The 6,273-nt window shown below is 48.0% G+C and overlaps 1 pseudogene; it reads right to left on the bottom strand.

Annotated features, from left to right (window-relative positions):
* Positions 1 to 1,478: 1,478 nt before the first annotated feature.
* LOC114635987 lies at positions 1,479 to 3,400 on the bottom strand (annotated as a pseudogene).
* Positions 3,401 to 6,273: the final 2,873 nt, after the last annotated feature.

The following is a 6,273-nucleotide window of genomic DNA, read 5'->3' on the forward strand; positions in this document are numbered from 1 at the left end:
CCAAGTTCAGCTAGAGGCCAAGTGAAAAATTTCCATTCCTTCATCCTCCACTTTTTCTTTTTGTAAGTTCTAATCTTAGAAACTTAGGTGGCCATGTCATCATAATCATCTAGATTCTGATGATGGAGGGACTGATATTGTTGTCTAAGCATCAAAATCTGGGCAGCACTGACCCTTTCTCTAACAAAAGCAACTAAATTGTTTAACACACAAGGCCCCAGAGTCAAAAGCAAAAGTAAAATCAAAAGGGGCCCTAATAAAGAAGAAATAAGAGTGGTCATTCAGGGGGATCTGCCAAACCAGCTTTCAAGCCATCCTTGTTGTGCTTCACGGTCTCTTTGCCTCTTACCTAATCTCTCTCTAAGTTTATTCACTGAATCCCTGATAACCCCAGAATGATCTACATAAAAACAGCATTCTTTGAGCCAAGTGGCACACAGACCTCTATCTTTTAAAAAACAACAAATCTAACCTTCTCCTATTCTGTAATACTACCTCAGAAAGGGATGTCAAGGACTCTTCTAATTTTGGTATAAACTGTTCTAATGCCTGCAGGTCTTCATCCATGGCAGCCTTGAGCATTTGAAAATGTTGGGGTCCCTATATGAGGGTGGCAGTCCCTGTTCCAACTCCAGTAACCACTCCCAGGCCCAAAATTACGGCCAAGGTCAAAGAAACGGGCTCACGTTTAAATCAGGGATTCTTTGGGATAGTCTTTTTCCTGGCCTCAATAAGCCACCTCTGCTCTCCTTTCAGAGTGTAGCCTAAGTAAGTGACTTCCTTTCTGCAGAGCTGGGCCTTTTTTGCAGAGGCTTTATAGCCTAACTTAGTCAGTTCTTGGAGAAATCGTTTAGTTCCAACCAGGCACTCATCTAGGTTTTCTCCTGTCAGCAACAAATCATCTACATACTGTAGGAGAGTCACCTGAAGGTTTTCAGCTCTGAAGGGGGCCAGGTCTCTATGGGGAGCCTCATCAAACAGAGTGAGTGAATTCTTGAACCCTTGGGGCAGCCAGGTCCAACTCAGTTGGCCCGTCTGTCCACTTTCTGGGTCCCTACACTAAAAGGCAAAAATAGGCTGGCTGGACAGGTACAGCCTCAGACAGAAGAAGGCATCCTTCAAGTCCAAAACACTATGACATTTTATCTCTGGTGGGAGGGAGCTTAGCAGATTGTAAGGGTTAGGCACTGTTGGATGAATATCCTGTATCCTTTTGTTTACTTCTCTTAGGTCTTATACTGGCTTGTACTCTCTTGTGCCTGGTTTCTTAACAGGCAAGAGTGGGCTGTTCCAGTGGGAATGGCATGGAACCAAAATCCCTTGTTTTACCAGCCTTTGAATATGGGGTTGGATCCCTGACCTCGCTTCTTGGCTCATGGGATATTGGTGAACTGCCACAGGAGTGGCACTGGCCTTGAGCTCCACAACCACAGGAGAGACCTGTTGAGCCAGTCCCAAGCCTGGGATTATTGGGCTATCTACTCCTGCATGTCCTCAGGTCTCGGTCCCTGAGAAAACAGCCTATATTCTTCCTCTAATTTTAGAGATAATATAAGTGTAGAATCTTTGCAAAGGGTGACTTCTGGTCCCACGGGGGAGAAAACAATCTGGGCCCCCATCTTAATGAGGAGGTCCCTTCCCAGCAGGGGCATGGGATACTCAGGAATTACCAGGAATGAGTGGGTTACCTGTCCCACTCCCAAGTCCACAGTTCTTTGGGTAGTCCATGGGAATTGTCTCCGACCTGTGGCTCCCAGGTCCAGAAACTTTTTATCTTTCAGCTTGGCCAGAGGCTCAAGTAGCACAGAATGTTGAGCCCCAGTGTGAACCAGGAAGTCCACTGGTTGCTCCTCCACCTTCAAGCTTACCCTAGGCTTGGGGAGGGGATCCGAGCCCTGTCCCCTCTAGTCATCATCTTCCAGGGCCAAGACCTTGGGGGTCCGCCCCTCTTCTTTGGGCACTCGCTGGCCCAGTGTCTTTTTTTTTTTTTCTTTACAATAAGCACATTGGTCTTTCTCCAGGGAGCTCTTGGTAGGGTTTCAGTTAGGTCCTGGACCGTGATTGCCCAGGTTCCCTGACTGTCTAGGCCTGTCTCTATAAGATCCTCTCTCCTTATGCCCTATCACTGTGGCCAAAATCCTGGTCAGATTCTTTTCCTGTTTCCTATCTCTCCTGTCTTCTCTTCTTTCTCTCTCCCTTTCTTTTCTCTGCTCTTTCTCTTCTTCAGTCTTTCTCTTATGAAACACTTTCTCAGCCTCTTTCACTAGATCCTGTAAAGTATAGTCCTGGAGACCCTCAATCCATTGTAAATTCTTCTTAATTTCTGGGGCTGATTGCTCAATGAAGGCCATGGCTACCACAGCCTTATGTCCATCCGAGGTAGGGTCAAACGGGGTATACCTCCTATATGCTTCCATGAGGCGCTCTAAGAACACCGAGGGTGGCTCAGTAAGACCCTGTGTCACCTCTCTCACCTTAGCCAGATTGGTGGGCCTCCTCATGGCCCCTCTGAGACCTGCCACCAGAGCCCGGCAGTAGATGGCCAATCTCTCCCTACCTTGTGCTGTGTTGAAATCCCAGTCAGGTTTCGTCAACGGGAACCCTTCATCTATAAGATTAGGGAGCTGGGTTGGGCACCCATTGCCTCCAGGGACATCCTTCCTAGCATCTAGGAGAATCCTCTCCCTCTCCTCGGTGGTGAACAGAGTCTGAAGCAGTTGCTGACAATCATCCCAGGTGGGCTGATGGGAAAACATAAGAGACTCGACCAAACCCATGGCTGGGTTATCTGAAAAAGAGGGATGATTAGTCTTCCAATTATATAAATCAGAGGTGGAAAAGGACCAATATTGGAGGGGCTGTAAGCAGCAGCAGCAGCAGCAGCAGCAGCAGCAGCAGCAGGGAGTTGGGGTTGTGGGTATGGAGGGGGAGGCAAGGGTTCCTGCCATGCCGAGGGTTCCTTGATCTTGGGGTAAATACAAGGAACGGAGGAGGGTGGACGCACCTGTTCTTCTTCCTTTGGTCGGCCAGGTGGTCTTCGCTTCTCGCTTTCACCCTTTAAGGCCAGGACTCAGGAGTCTGACTTTTTAGATCTCCTGACCCAGGGTTTGACCCACAGTGGGGGTTCTTCTACCAGGTATTGCCACGCTGTGATGTACCGCTGCTGGTCAGAGTGAGACCCCGAACTGGTCTGGAAGACAATATCTTTAACTGCAAGAATGGTTTCCATGTTAAAAGTGCCTTCGGAGGGCCATCTGACATCAAAGGTTGGCCACTCTGAGGCACAGAAAGTCTGTCAGGGTCCTTTCCTAATTTCTACTGATAAATTGTGGGCCCTAGTCTTAACTTTAGTTCAGTGGTCCAGAGCCAAACTAAGGGGAGTCGTTACAGTCTGACCCATCATCTCAAACCACACGAGCAACAGAAAAGACAAAAGACAAACAGAAATCAAGCAACCCAAAACACACCATCCCCTCAAGGACTTCCAGAACCAGACAAAAGACTCAGACGGCAGGGGCTTGTGAGGATTCTCCTCCAGGAGAATCACACAGTCCCCATGCTTCAGATAGGAGACTCCCAGGCATCCCTGGGGCTCCCTACCTCCCAGGCGGCAGCCTGTGGTCTTCCAGGCACGTCTATGGACCACTGTCTCCCAGCTCTCTCAGCTAGGGAAGTGGCTACAAAACTTCTCCCTCAGACACAAAGCACTCACAGACTCGCTGGCCTGCACAGACACACTTCCAGGGGATCCCCTTTACCTCCAAGGATACCTTCGAGAGTGAGAGGTGGTCACAAATCCAGGACAAACCCCTAAATGTAAGACACCCTCCCTCAGGCGGAGGACCCCACTCAGCTGGGAAATACAAATGCAGCACCAAATCACTCCTGAGAGGCACGGCTTGATGCAAACAGCAAGAGGCATTTATTCAGAATCAGCACGCTGGGGCTTCACTCGTATCCCATGCAGGGGTAGAGGAGATCAGCCCCGAGTCACCAATCACACAACTTTTAAAGGTCAAAACCGCAAACCAAGGTGGGAGGCAAGGGGAGGGGAAGGAGAGAACACACATCATTGGGGTATTCAAATTGTATCTGGGGTAAAGCATTAGAGGGTCACTCTATGATTGGCTAATTTAATTTGACACGTTCTATTTCTCGAAAGCACAGGGTTCAAGGTACGGTCAGGCTCTATGTAGGGTACAAGGGATCCTGTTCCTGTTTTTATCAGAACTGTTTATCAAGACCATCTCTTCTTGTGGTCAGCCAAGTTCTTGGTAGTGGGGACAGTCTGTCTCAACAGAACATGTTTGTGCTGACATTATGGCTTTTAAGCGGGCCAAGTTCAGCTAGAGGCCAAGTGAAAAATTTCCATTCCTTCATCCTCCACTTTTTCTTTTTGTAAGTTCTAATCTTAGAAACTTAGGTGGCCATGTCATCATAATCATCTAGATTCTGATGATGGAGGGACTGATATTGTTGTCTAAGCATCAAAATCTGGGCAGCACTGACCCTTTCTCTAACAAAAGCAACTAAATTGTTTAACACACAAGGCCCCAGAGTCAAAAGCAAAAGTAAAATCAAAAGGGGCCCTAATAAAGAAGAAATAAGAGTGGTCATTCAGGGGGATCTGCCAAACCAGCTTTCAAGCCATCCTTGTTGTGCTTCACGGTCTCTTTGCCTCTTACCTAATCTCTCTCTAAGTTTATTCACTGAATCCCTGATAACCCCAGAATGATCTACATAAAAACAGCATTCTTTGAGCCAAGTGGCACACAGACCTCTATCTTTTAAAAAACAACAAATCTAACCTTCTCCTATTCTGTAATACTACCTCAGAAAGGGATGTCAAGGACTCTTCTAATTTTGGTATAAACTGTTCTAATGCCTGCAGGTCTTCATCCATGGCAGCCTTGAGCATTTGAAAATGTTGGGGTCCCTATATGAGGGTGGCAGTCCCTGTTCCAACTCCAGTAACCACTCCCAGGCCCAAAATTACGGCCAAGGTCAAAGAAACGGGCTCACGTTTAAATCAGGGATTCTTTGGGATAGTCTTTTTCCTGGCCTCAATAAGCCACCTCTGCTCTCCTTTCAGAGTGTAGCCTAAGTAAGTGACTTCCTTTCTGCAGAGCTGGGCCTTTTTTGCAGAGGCTTTATAGCCTAACTTAGTCAGTTCTTGGAGAAATCGTTTAGTTCCAACCAGGCACTCATCTAGGTTTTCTCCTGTCAGCAACAAATCATCTACATACTGTAGGAGAGTCACCTGAAGGTTTTCAGCTCTGAAGGGGGCCAGGTCTCTATGGGGAGCCTCATCAAACAGAGTGAGTGAATTCTTGAACCCTTGGGGCAGCCAGGTCCAACTCAGTTGGCCCGTCTGTCCACTTTCTGGGTCCCTACACTAAAAGGCAAAAATAGGCTGGCTGGACAGGTACAGCCTCAGACAGAAGAAGGCATCCTTCAAGTCCAAAACACTATGACATTTTATCTCTGGTGGGAGGGAGCTTAGCAGATTGTAAGGGTTAGGCACTGTTGGATGAATATCCTGTATCCTTTTGTTTACTTCTCTTAGGTCTTATACTGGCTTGTACTCTCTTGTGCCTGGTTTCTTAACAGGCAAGAGTGGGCTGTTCCAGTGGGAATGGCATGGAACCAAAATCCCTTGTTTTACCAGCCTTTGAATATGGGGTTGGATCCCTGACCTCGCTTCTTGGCTCATGGGATATTGGTGAACTGCCACAGGAGTGGCACTGGCCTTGAGCTCCACAACCACAGGAGAGACCTGTTGAGCCAGTCCCAAGCCTGGGATTATTGGGCTATCTACTCCTGCATGTCCTCAGGTCTCGGTCCCTGAGAAAACAGCCTATATTCTTCCTCTAATTTTAGAGATAATATAAGTGTAGAATCTTTGCAAAGGGTGACTTCTGGTCCCACGGGGGAGAAAACAATCTGGGCCCCCATCTTAATGAGGAGGTCCCTTCCCAGCAGGGGCATGGGATACTCAGGAATTACCAGGAATGAGTGGGTTACCTGTCCCACTCCCAAGTCCACAGTTCTTTGGGTAGTCCATGGGAATTGTCTCCGACCTGTGGCTCCCAGGTCCAGAAACTTTTTATCTTTCAGCTTGGCCAGAGGCTCAAGTAGCACAGAATGTTGAGCCCCAGTGTGAACCAGGAAGTCCACTGGTTGCTCCTCCACCTTCAAGCTTACCCTAGGCTTGGGGAGGGGATCCGAGCCCTGTCCCCTCTAGTCATCATCTTCCAGGGCCAAGACCTTGGG

This window comes from Grammomys surdaster, unplaced genomic scaffold (assembly GCF_004785775.1).
Source record: "Grammomys surdaster isolate TR1022 unplaced genomic scaffold, NIH_TR_1.0 120802, whole genome shotgun sequence".
NCBI classification, from domain to species: Eukaryota; Metazoa; Chordata; class Mammalia; order Rodentia; family Muridae; genus Grammomys; species Grammomys surdaster.